The sequence below is a fragment of the Schistocerca piceifrons genome, unplaced genomic scaffold, assembly GCF_021461385.2.
Source record: "Schistocerca piceifrons isolate TAMUIC-IGC-003096 unplaced genomic scaffold, iqSchPice1.1 HiC_scaffold_696, whole genome shotgun sequence".
Taxonomy (NCBI): Eukaryota; Metazoa; Arthropoda; class Insecta; order Orthoptera; family Acrididae; genus Schistocerca; species Schistocerca piceifrons.
The window spans coordinates 30,001-42,500 of record NW_025728944.1 but is presented as its reverse complement, the minus strand read 5'-3'; the positions used below and the strand labels follow the sequence as shown (position 1 = coordinate 42,500).

The following is a 12,500-nucleotide window of genomic DNA, read 5'->3' as shown; positions in this document are numbered from 1 at the left end:
CTGGTGGTGCCCTTCCGTCAATTCCTTTAAGTTTCAGCTTTGCAACCATACTTCCCCCGGAACCCAAAAGCTTTGGTTTCCCGGAGGCTGCCCGCCGAGTCATCGGAGGAACTGCGGCGGATCGCTGGCTGGCATCGTTTATGGTTAGAACTAGGGCGGTATCTGATCGCCTTCGAACCTCTAACTTTCGTTCTTGATTAATGAAAACATACTTGGCAAATGCTTTCGCTTCTGTTCGTCTTGCGACGATCCAAGAATTTCACCTCTAACGTCGCAATACGAATGCCCCCGCCTGTCCCTATTAATCATTACCTCGGGTTCCGAAAACCAACAAAATAGAACCGAGGTCCTATTCCATTATTCCATGCACACAGTATTCAGGCGGGCTTGCCTGCTTTAAGCACTCTAATTTGTTCAAAGTAAACGTGCCGGCCCACCGAGACACTCAATAAAGAGCACCCTGGTAGGATTTCAACGGGGTCCGCCTCGGGACGCACGAGCACGCACGGGGCGGTCGCACGCCTTCGGCTCGCCCCACCGGCAGGACGTCCCACGATACATGCCAGTTAAACACCGACGGGCGGTGAACCAACAGCGTGGGACACAAATCCAACTACGAGCTTTTTAACCGCAACAACTTTAATATACGCTATTGGAGCTGGAATTACCGCGGCTGCTGGCACCAGACTTGCCCTCCAATAGATACTCGTTAAAGGATTTAAAGTGTACTCATTCCGATTACGGGGCCTCGGATGAGTCCCGTATCGTTATTTTTCGTCACTACCTCCCCGTGCCGGGAGTGGGTAATTTGCGCGCCTGCTGCCTTCCTTGGATGTGGTAGCCGTTTCTCAGGCTCCCTCTCCGGAATCGAACCCTGATTCCCCGTTACCCGTTACAACCATGGTAGGCGCAGAACCTACCATCGACAGTTGATAAGGCAGACATTTGAAAGATGCGTCGCCGGTACGAGGACCGTGCGATCAGCCCAAAGTTATTCAGAGTCACCAAGGCAAACGGACCGGACGAGCCGACCGATTGGTTTTGATCTAATAAAAGCGTCCCTTCCATCTCTGGTCGGGACTCTGTTTGCATGTATTAGCTCTAGAATTACCACAGTTATCCAAGTAACGTGGGTACGATCTAAGGAACCATAACTGATTTAATGAGCCATTCGCGGTTTCACCTTAATGCGGCTTGTACTGAGACATGCATGGCTTAATCTTTGAGACAAGCATATGACTACTGGCAGGATCAACCAGGGAGCTGCGTCAACTAGAGCTGAGCAGCCGGCCGCCCGGGAGTGTGTCCCGGGGGCCCGCGCGAACACGCAAGCGTCCGCTCAATCATTCTGCAAACAGGAGGAGGCTGAGCTCCCCTGCACAATACACCTCGAAACCCTCTCAGGTCCCGGCGGCGCGCAGCGCCGTCCCAAGTACTTGGTCGGGTTCGAGAGAGGCGCAATCGCCCGGAGTTAGGCGAGTAGACGCTTTCGGTGCGACCACCCGTGCTCCCAACTGAGCTTGCCGCTGCCGACAGAGGCCCGGGAGCGTGCTGTCGTGGCATTGCCGGCGGGAGACAACACGCGCCACCTACGGTGACCGGCAGCTCCAACGCCAGCGCCACAGAAGGACAAAAGCCCCACTTGGGTGCCGAAGCGAACTCTCCCAGCACAGCGCACACGCCAACACATCCGCACAGCTGCGATACAAACCACCAGCGAGAACCGCTGGGGCGACCGAGCAGCAGACGGCGTCGCGGCGCCGAGCGCCGGGCGGCGGCGCATCCTCAACGCACACAGTCCTCAATCGGACCAGCACACTGCAGATGTCCACCGCGCTTCGCACCGGGCCCGCGAGGACCTACTTTGGCCGCACGGCGCCGCGCGCAGGGTGCGCCGGCGCGCAGCTGCGACGCCTGCCGCGTCCGTCGGCCGGCGCGCCTGCCACTGGCCGCCCCCACCAGCCGGCTGTAGCGCGTGCGCCCACGCACCGCGCGGCCAGCACGCCGGGAGGCGCCCCCTCACCGGCCGGGGACGGTCCCACCCAGCCACCGCCGCGTATCGCTTCACACCCAGATGCCGTTCAGTTTCGTCGGCATGGTGGGTATCGCTGGAACAACCGGTTAGTACCTCAACCTATCGTCGCCATCACCGATTCACCCCTAGCGAGAACAACCGCACCACAACGGGTTACCATTTCTTCATTTGCGTAACTTCACCAGAAAACGTAGGCGTCCATCGCCATTTGCAACTTCAACCATTATTGCATGCCTGTGTCAGGTGTCACGCCACACTACGTCTGCCCACATACACGCAACAAAATGTGCACGCCTAGACAATACGTGGAAGGTGGCCCCCGTACGTATGCGATGTCCATTGCTCGAACGACTGTCAACCGGCTTCTGTAGCATGTCGCAGATATGGAACGCGCTGCACCATGCCATCACGGTGTGTGAGGAGAGACGACTAGGTCCGAATACATCAACAGACAGCTCATGCTGATCGCCATCCACGGCGTCCGTTCCTCCCACACGTCTCTATGGCGTACCACACTGCAATCCAGCTCTCATAGGGAGACGACACGTAGCTGCGTGCACAATATTTGCACTGTATGGTCCGCCGTTTTTGGGCGCAGTCGTTGTACGGTCACACATGTGCCACGATGTATCATTCAGTACATAAGGACGAATGTGCAGTACAGATTGTGGTTCACGCGTACGACATCAGCGGACAGTTGACACAGGCCGCACCACAACGTAGCCTGCGTACGTCGCATGCGAAGGGCATTGAACATGCAAACTTGTCACCAACCACCTTGCGAAGGCAGGGGGCAAGGTGGGGACGTGGGGAGAGGTGGGGGGGGGGGGGGGGCGGCATGTACGCCCTGCTGCCATCCACATTACAGTGTACAGCAGGAGCATGTGGAAAGTCAGCAAGACTTGCAAGGTGTTTAACATGAAGCGATACACAGGGGAGCGGGCAGTGCGAGTAGCGAACTATATTGCGAGGGTTGCGGGTGGGCAACACTACACTAATTGAACGAGTCGTATAACAATTACAGAGCAGGTTTAGGCGACAACGTGGGTTACGATAGGCGACAACGTGGGTTACGTTAGGGGACAACGTGGGTTACGTTAGGGGACAACGTGGGTTACGTTAGGGGACAACGTGGGTTACGTTAGGGGACAACGTGGGTTACGTTAGGGGACAACGTGGGTTACGTTAGGGGACAACGTGGGTTACGTTAGGGGACAACGTGGGTTAGGTTAAGGCACAACATGGGTTAGGTTAAGGCACAACATGGGTTAGGTTAAGGCACAACATGGGTTAGGTTAAGGCACAACATGGGTTAGGTTAAGGCACAACATGGGTTAGGTTACGGCACAACATGGGTTAGGTTAAGGCACAACATGGGTTAGGTTAAGGCACAACATGGGTTAGGTTAGGGGACAACATGGGTTAGGTTAGGGGACAACATGGGTTAGGTTAGGGGACAACATGGGTTAGGTTAAGGCACAACATGGGTTAGGTTAGGGGACAACATGGGTTAGGTTAAGGCACAACATGGGTTAGGTTAGGGGACAACATGGGTTAGGTTAGGGGACAACATGGGTTAGGTTAAGGCACAACATGGGTTAGGTTAAGGCACAACATGGGTTAGGTTAAGGCACAACATGGGTTAGGTTAGGGGACAACATGGGTTAGGTTAGGGGACAACTTGGGTTAGGTTAGGGGACAACATGGGTTAGGTTAAGGCACAACATGGGTTAGGTTAAGGCACAACATGGGTTAGGTTAGGGCACAACATGGGTTAGGTTAGGGCACAACATGGGTTAGGTTAGGGCACAACATGGGTTAGGTTAGGGGACAACATGGGTTAGGTTAGGGGACAACATGGGTTAGGTTAGGGGACAACATGGGTTAGGTTAGGGGACAACATGGGTTAGGTTAGGGGACAACATGGGTTAGGTTAGGGGACAACATGGGTTAGGTTAGGGGACAACATGGGTTAGGTTAGGGGACAACATGGGTTAGGTTAGGGGACAACATGGGTTAGGTTAGGGGACAACATGGGTTAGGTTAAGGCACAACATGGGTTAGGTTAAGGCACAACATGGGTTAGGTTAGGGGACAACATGGGTTAGGTTAGGGGACAACATGGGTTAGGTTAGGGGACAACATGGGTTAGGTTAAGGCACAACATGGGTTAGGTTAGGGGACAACATGGGTTAGGTTAAGGCACAACATGGGTTAGGTTAGGGGACAACATGGGTTAGGTTAGGGGACAACATGGGTTAGGTTAAGGCACAACATGGGTTAGGTTAAGGCACAACATGGGTTAGGTTAAGGCACAACATGGGTTAGGTTAGGGGACAACATGGGTTAGGTTAGGGGACAACTTGGGTTAGGTTAGGGGACAACATGGGTTAGGTTAAGGCACAACATGGGTTAGGTTAAGGCACAACATGGGTTAGGTTAGGGGACAACATGGGTTAGGTTAGGGGACAACATGGGTTAGGTTAGGGGACAACATGGGTTAGGTTAAGGCACAACATGGGTTAGGTTAGGGGACAACATGGGTTAGGTTAAGGCACAACATGGGTTAGGTTAGGGGACAACATGGGTTAGGTTAGGGGACAACATGGGTTAGGTTAAGGCACAACATGGGTTAGGTTAAGGCACAACATGGGTTAGGTTAAGGGACAACATGGGTTAGGTTAGGGGACAACTTGGGTTAGGTTAGGGGACAACATGGGTTAGGTTAAGGCACAACATGGGTTAGGTTAAGGCACAACATGGGTTAGGTTAAGGTACAACATGGGTTAGGTTAAGGTACAACATGGGTTAGGTTAGGTTACACGTTGTTGTAAGGAAAGGTGTGGGGGGGGGGGGGGGGGCGGGGCGGCAGGTTCGTTGATAGTGATTATAGTAAGTGAATGCTTGTGACATGATGAGATTTGTCACGTCAGGATGCACCTTTGGCTTATTAGAGGCGGCGCTCCAATTCTATGCTTGTGTCAGACCTGTGTCTTTGACTCATGTCATTGTTTGTGCGCTGTGACAGGAGGTACTATTGTGATGTTGGGTGCACCGTTGTATAGGACATGTGTGGGTGTTGGTGCCTTATCTGCGCAATGGTGGATGTCGAAAGGGTGGGATATTCTATTTTCCGCATGGACCTCCTGGTCTGGTTGTGATAGTGTGGATTGTGTAATGTGGCGGAGAGGATGCACTGGATGTTGTTCCATGCTGGTGCTTACATATTGTATGTGCGCCTGTTAGAAGCAGAGAGTGGTGCGTGATCAGAGTGTCTGGCTGACGTGTGGTTCCCATTGTGGGCAGACTCTTTCAGCATGTATACGGACAGTTGTATATATTTTCTGTAGTTTGATGGCTCTGCATTGATTACTAATCAGCGCCGTGTGTACGGGTAATCTGGTTCCAGTCCACAATGTTCTATCTGTGTACATTAGTGACAAAGACTCCCCCCATGCAGTGGGGCTCGGTCTGTTATAACTCTTCCGCGTAATATATTTGCCCCACGTTTTTGCGAGTGCGAGTGCGAGTGCAACGCGCATGGGGACCGACATGCTGATGGCTCGGTATCGGACGCCGTACAGTGAGCAACGCGATCGCGTCTCTCGCTCGTAAGTGGTACAGGTCGCGGCTCATGTATAGGGACATTTTTTTTTTTTTTTTTTTTTTTTTTTTTTTTTTTTTTTTTTTTTTTTTTTTTTTTTTTTTTTTTTTTTTTTTTTTTTTTTTTTTCATTTATTATTAACTTACATTAACCCACTATCTAGTTAACCTAAGTGGGTAGTAATAACTAAACAATTCTACTTTTTTAACATTTACAGTGATTTACATAATAATGTTAGTTGTGAATTAACAATTGTTATTGCTTCCGGCCTCTTAGCCGCTCCGGAATACCAGGAGCGTTTCCGTCCCTACCACGAGGAGGTGGGCCGGCTTCTACTATCTAGAAAACCACTGCATTTTTTTTGCATTTATTTTTCATCCCTCCACCACCCTTTTATTATACATATCTACATGAAAAGAACAAAAAACTACTCTACTACAGTTAGCAAAATAATCGCGCTCTTCTGCGCTAATTTACAACAAAATATTATTACGTGCATGGAATATTTACAAGTCTCATTGGGCTATAAGGTCTAGTCGGTAGTTCTGTTAATTTGTCAGTTCAGTGTTCGGACAAGCGAGAAGGCGGAACACACACTTGGCACCGCCCCCTAGGCATCCCTCTCATCTATGTTGCCATAGATTGGGGAGCCTTCCCTTCTTCAGCCATCTTGCCCTCTTCGCTGTCCGCAATATTTCTTTCTGCCCCATAGGAGCTAGGCGGACAGAGGTCGCCCATCCACAGTGGCATGGACATCCACATCACTCTGGCAAGCGACCCTCCATTCCTTAGTCTTCTTTTGGTATTTGTTAATGAATTAATGCACATTACTCCTCAGACATGGCTGAGGAGTACAGCTTTTCTCTTTCCTAACCTTCGTCGTTTCGCTCAAAAATCAATTTAGCAAATTTGGAAACTTGATCGACTAGTTGTTGAAATACAGTAAAACTTTCTGGGCTTCTTAGTATCTCCATGAGCGGTGTGTTCCGCAATTCCCTTCTTGCCTCATTGGCAACTGGGTCGAATTCCGGGCATTCCAGTACCACGTGCTCGGGCGTCCCCACAGGGGCGCCACAGACACACTCAGGTGACTGCATACTGCCAATTCTGTGTAAGTATGTAGGATAAGGGCCATGCCCGGATAAGAAGTGTACCACTCCCAGTGTTATAGTCAGATGTCTCATCTTGAGCCTCTCTCGGACACTGGGAAAGAAGTCAAAGACCCTTCTCCCCGTGTCTGAGGACTGCCACTGCTCTTGCCAAATGTCTGTGATTTTTTCTCTGATATCCCTGATATTGTTCATGTGTTCTCCTATAAGTGCTGTAACTTTTTCGTGTTCCCGTTTTTGGATCCAGTGTATTACTGCATGTTGCCTGATCATTAAATCCAGCGGGTGAAGTCCCATTATTACTAACAAAGCATCCGTTGGTGTGGTGCTGAAGGCACCAACACACCGCATGATTACATTTCGCTGTATTCGTCTGATGACACGTGCTGGTTTCACCTGAGTGAGCCTGTGCGCCCACGCGCTGGAACCATACCCCACAACTGGTATCAGTATACAGTTGTTGTACATTTTGGTTGCCCCTGGGGGCAGATGAAAACGTCTTTGAGCAATACTGATCAGTTTGTTAAATATTGAGAGGGATTTGGTGGCCACATGGTCGATGTGCGGAGCATAGCTCCACGCCTCATCCATGAGGACGCCCAAGTATCTTGCAGACCTAGATCTCGCAACTAATCTATTATCCAGCCGCACGACTGGATCACGGGCCAGCTTTCCTTTTAAGAGAATGTAATTTGATTTTTGTGGTGCAACTTGTAGTTTTGATTTTTGGCACCATTGCATTAAGATCTCAGATGCTTGTACTGTTTTATTCTCTATTTCAGCACGACTATCTCCTTCGACCATGATGAAAAGATCGTCTGCATACGCCACTGCTCCCAGTACCGTGTCGTTCCCATTCAAAGTTGTCAGCAGGGGGTCCATGTTTACATCCCAGAACACGGGGCCACACACAGAGCCCTGCGGGCAGCCCTTCGAGATGTCTTTCAACATCACGGCACCAGGAGCCGTGATTTTCGCAACTCTTTTCCGGCAGTAATCCCTCAGGCAACCATATAGTGCCGCCGGGCACTCCATTTCCCGTAACTGGGAGAAGAGCGCCGGCCACCACAGGTTGTCGAAGGCGCCGGAAATGTCCACCATGATGCCCAGGACATATTTCCTCGTGGATGAGTGCACAGTACTTGCTACTTTATTTATGGCATCAGATGTAGACTTGCCCTTTCTGAACCCGTACTGCAATTCACTCATACCACGAAGAAGCCTGTGGCTAGACAGTCTAGACATCAGAAGCTTCTCAAAGGTTTTGCCCAAAACGTCAAGTAAACAGATGGGCCTATAGGATTTTGCAAGTGTAGGGTCCTTATCTTGTCCCTTTTTTATTATAACTACTTCTGCTGTTTTCCAGCATGTTGGGAAGCTCCGCATTTCCAAACATCTGTTGTAAATTTTGGCAAGACTTGGTGCCAACTTTTGTGCTATGCACTGCAGTACTTCTGCTGGTATACCATCTGGCCCTGGGGCTTTCCGCCTCGCGAAGGATTTTATTGCTTGTACCACCTCCTCTTGCGAGAAGGGGTAGACTTGTAGGTTGTTGTTGTATATTATTTGATCTTGCTGTCGTATCTCCCTCTGCAGCTCAGTGTCCATGTCAGGTCGGTCGTCCGGTAGGAGCACATGAAGTAACTCCTCAGCAGTTTGTCTCCAGTCAATTGTCATGTCGTCAGTGTCTTCCTTTTTGATTGTGGAGAGCTGCATTGGGGAGTGTATTTTCTCCCTCACGATTTTGTATGGCATGCCCCAAGGGTCCAGGGTAAGATGTTCCTTTACGAAGTCTTCCCAACTCTGCTGTCTATGTTGGTTTAGGGTATCCTTAAAGACCCTCTTCTGTCTTCTATATATGGTGAGATGGAATTGTCTTTCTGCCTGGGCGAAAGCCCTTTGATAGTTCCTGCGTGCTCTACGCATAGACTGCCTGAGCCGCGACAGCTCCGGAGTCCATGGCGCAGTCGCTTTCCGAATGAGACGTCTTTTCACTGGTATCGCTACGGCGATAGCCGTCTTTATAGAGGTAGTTAGGGCCTCTACTGCCTCTTCCACGTTAAATTCAATTCCGAGCTCTGGAGGATCGAACTCCGCCTCCAGAAGGTCCCAATTGGCTCTCCCGTAGTCATAACGCATTGTCCACTCTGCTGGCACGCGGTCCTCCTCCACAGATATGTCGAATTCAATGACATTGTGGTCACTCGTGGTTATAGCGTCATGTGTTTTCCAATTCAAAATTTTATTAGCAATACCCATTGAGGTTAGTGTGATGTCAATAAAAGATGCTGCCCCGGCTCGGCTCCTATAGGTAGGAGGGTTGCCGGGGAGATTCGCAACATTCAAATTTTGTTCCATGATTAAATCTTCTAATTCAATTCCTCTGTGGTCTTGTACCGGGCTGTGCCAGAGCGGTGATTTAGCATTTGCATCCGTTGATATTATTATATGCTTGTCTTGTAAGACTCTTAATGCTGTCCGCAATTGTCCCAGGTAGATATCAATATTATGTCTGTACTGGCAATACAAACTCATTAAATACAAACTGTGTCCTTTTAAATTGACTTCTACAACCGTAAGGTGTGTAGTACATAATTGAGTAATTACAGTTGTTTTGATTAGATTACTTAAAATTATAATTGACGTCATTGGTTGCTGGCCTGAGGCAATCACCTGTGCGTTAACGGGAAAGCCAGGAATCCTTCCCGAGACGGAGTATGGTTCTTGTATTAATAAGATGTCTACTTTGTGTTCCTCTGTTAATCTTCTTAATTCATGTAAGACTAACTGACTTCTCATTGCATTTACCTGAAACACTCTAAAGTGCATCAGGATACCTTGTATGGAAATGACTATTTGGCCAGGTTTGGGCAGGATCAAAAGCGATCCTGCCATACATCATTACCATGTCATTGTATATCTTTTTTAGGTCAAAAACCCTACCCCTTCGAGCAAAAACTTTCGATACGAGTTCCTCTAGTTGTTTGAACTCAAGAGGTATGTTTGCTGCTGCAAGCTGGATGCAATCTGCATCCTCCAGAGCAGGGAATGTTATCCTTCTTCCTCTGGGATACCCGGTTCTCACCAGCTGCCTAAGAGCCACCGTCAAGATTGCTGGATCTTCTAAACGTGATAGTCTTAATGTCTCCTCACATATACCGTAAGTATTCCCAGGGGGACAATTATTATAAGTCCGTTTTCTTACAGAGGAATCTACATCTACAAGGTCAGAGTCTATGTTCTCTTTCTCCTTGCCTCCACCAATTACTTCTACTTTTACAGTTTCCAATACTACTTGTTCTACAGAGTTTTTTGACGTATTTTTTGTGCCACCACCTATTTCAGTTTTGTCTAGTTGCAAGTCTTTTAGTGCTTGATATGTCTTCTCTGCAGAGTGTCCAGCAGCCGAACCGGTGCCGGGCGCCGATGTCCTCCCCCTTGAGGCCAGGAAGCCCCCGACCTGGCAGGAGAAGTCCGCCGCCCCGCCCGACTCCGCCGCCACAGCCGAGACCCCCCTCCTGTCGGCCAGAAAAGACCCGACCTGACAGGAGAAGTCTACCATTTCCGGCTGCACAGCAGGAACTGGAACAAAGTAAGAAGCGTTAATTTCATCATCTTCATCCAAAGATGATTGTGATCTCCACCTTCTCCATCTTTCTGCATCCCGTGCTACTTTGCTAGGTGACTTCCGTTTCTGGACTTTTCGGCTAGTCGCCATAGTCAGTCCTTTGAATCAATCTTTGTAGTAACAACTTGTATGTCATGCACTCCCTTCCTGGGGAGTGACAGACCCTTTTTCTGTACCTACAAGGGATGCATGTTTCTCGTTTATCACAAGATTTTTTGTCATGGCCATCCTCGCCACATCTTCCACAGACTGAGTTTTGGAAATTACAATACTTGGCCACATGGCCATAATCCTGGCACTTTGTGCATTTTGCCAGTGCTGTATAGTCTTTAACTGAAATCGCTGTGTATCCTATATATAATTTATTTGTTTTGACTATTATTTTTCTGAGATCGGGTGCCACCTCTACGGCATGATGTACCGTAGGCCGATCTCGTGGCCCTGTTTTAAAACGTAACTTGAATTTCTCAATAAATTCTTCTTTAGTCATGATTTCCTCAAAGTTCTGTTCATACGCACAATTGATGACGTCGTCCTGCGACATGTACGTCGGGACGTCGTACATCATCATAAGTGGTCTTCGTTTCTTTGGTTTCTCGCAAACAAAGGAGTCATTTAATTTCTTGTTTGCTAATAGTTTGTCACAGTCCTCAGTTGAGGCTAATTCAACTATTAGTATGTTTTTGGTCGTTCTGACATTGTTTATTTTAATTTTGTCTGTTCTCGGATTAATACTTTTCTCAAAATTCTCTTTAGCCTTCTTAACGTCTTCACCTTTTTTCGGTTTGACAAAAATGGTTGGTACAGTTTTCTCTATGTTCTGTCTTATTGTTTCTTGAACTGTCTTTTTAGGTTGGGTCACTGCTGCAACTGCAGCATACGACCTTTGCGGTTTCTGTAGTTCATTGCGGAGCCGCTCATTTTCGGCTTTCACTTCCGCATACTGTCCTTCTAGTTTAGCGTGGGCAAGAGCCCAATTGGCTATGTCCTCTTTCAATGCCCTAATCTGGTCGGCATTTATTTTTCCATGCCTGACACTCCGATCCAATAATCGGAGGAAGGAGGCATGTCTTTCCATAACTGACTGATTCGGATTTCTCTCGTCAATAAGAGCATCATGCTCCGAAAGCGCCGATTCACTCTCCGTTTGTTCTGCCATGTTTGCCAAGAAGAGTGAAAAAATTGGGGCCCGTCTGTTACCCCCGACCGGCACCTCTGGCATGGGGGGGGGCTAATGGCAGCTCGCCCACCGGTCCCGCCCCTGGACCAAGGGCACACGTGAGCTGCTAGGTTGAGCGTGCCGTTTCCAACACACTCGTCCTCTTCGACGGCCTTGCCATCGCAGTTTTCATCCCTCCCTCCCCGGCAAGTGCCCCCCGCACTCCGGGAAGGCGGATTCACCTTCCGTCCTTCGCCCCTTACTAGGCCGAGCTCCCACTCATGGCCAAGGACCCGGCCCTACTCAGGTGCCGGGTCGGTCACCCAGACTTTCAGGGGTCTGGACCCAGCTAACCTAGCCGGGGACATGTCACCACACCCCGGCTTGGCAGATCATGTCTCGGAGAACCAGAGACACGGCGAAGGACACTTGACGGCTCAGGCCGGAATCCCACCCCGGCGAGCAAGACCGTCGGAATCAGTGCGCAAGATGTTCGGCGCACTGTGTTTTGGGAACAGGTGTTGTGTCCCCTGTGACGCAGCACCCCCTGCGCCATGCACCCTTTGCTTTCGCTTTGGGTTGGGGGACTTTTAACGTCGTCCAGGACGTGAGGAACTGCGGCAGCAGGACTGCAGGGTTCCGGGATCGTCGTGAGACTTACCCTCACACCCTCGCCCAGCCACCGCGCTCAACTCAGGGGAGACAGTTGTTTTATCTCCCGTAACGCAGCTTCCCCTGCGCCATGCACCCTTTGCTTTCGCTTGGGTTGGGGGCATTTAACGTCCTGCCAGGACGGGAGTTTTACGTCCTACCTTGACACACGACAACCCACACCTATCAACGCAGCCCGGAAGGTGTTAAAGGAGTCAGTCCGGGTCTTATATGTGGAGTTTTACATCAACGAGACGGTGCGGCACTCAAACCCGAGTTACGTTCCCCGGAGGGTCTCCACACGTACTGGGGGA

The 12,500-nt window shown here is 49.8% G+C and overlaps 1 non-coding gene across 1 annotated transcript in view; it reads right to left on the bottom strand.

Annotated features, from left to right (window-relative positions):
• The window catches only part of LOC124769026, a 1,909-nt gene extending 647 nt beyond the window's left edge, over positions 1-1,262 (bottom strand). The window contains exon 1 of the ribosomal RNA XR_007012979.1: positions 1-1,262. This exon is cut by the window's left edge and continues 647 nt beyond it. This is a non-coding gene — a ribosomal RNA (small subunit ribosomal RNA).
• Positions 1,263-12,500: the final 11,238 nt, after the last annotated feature.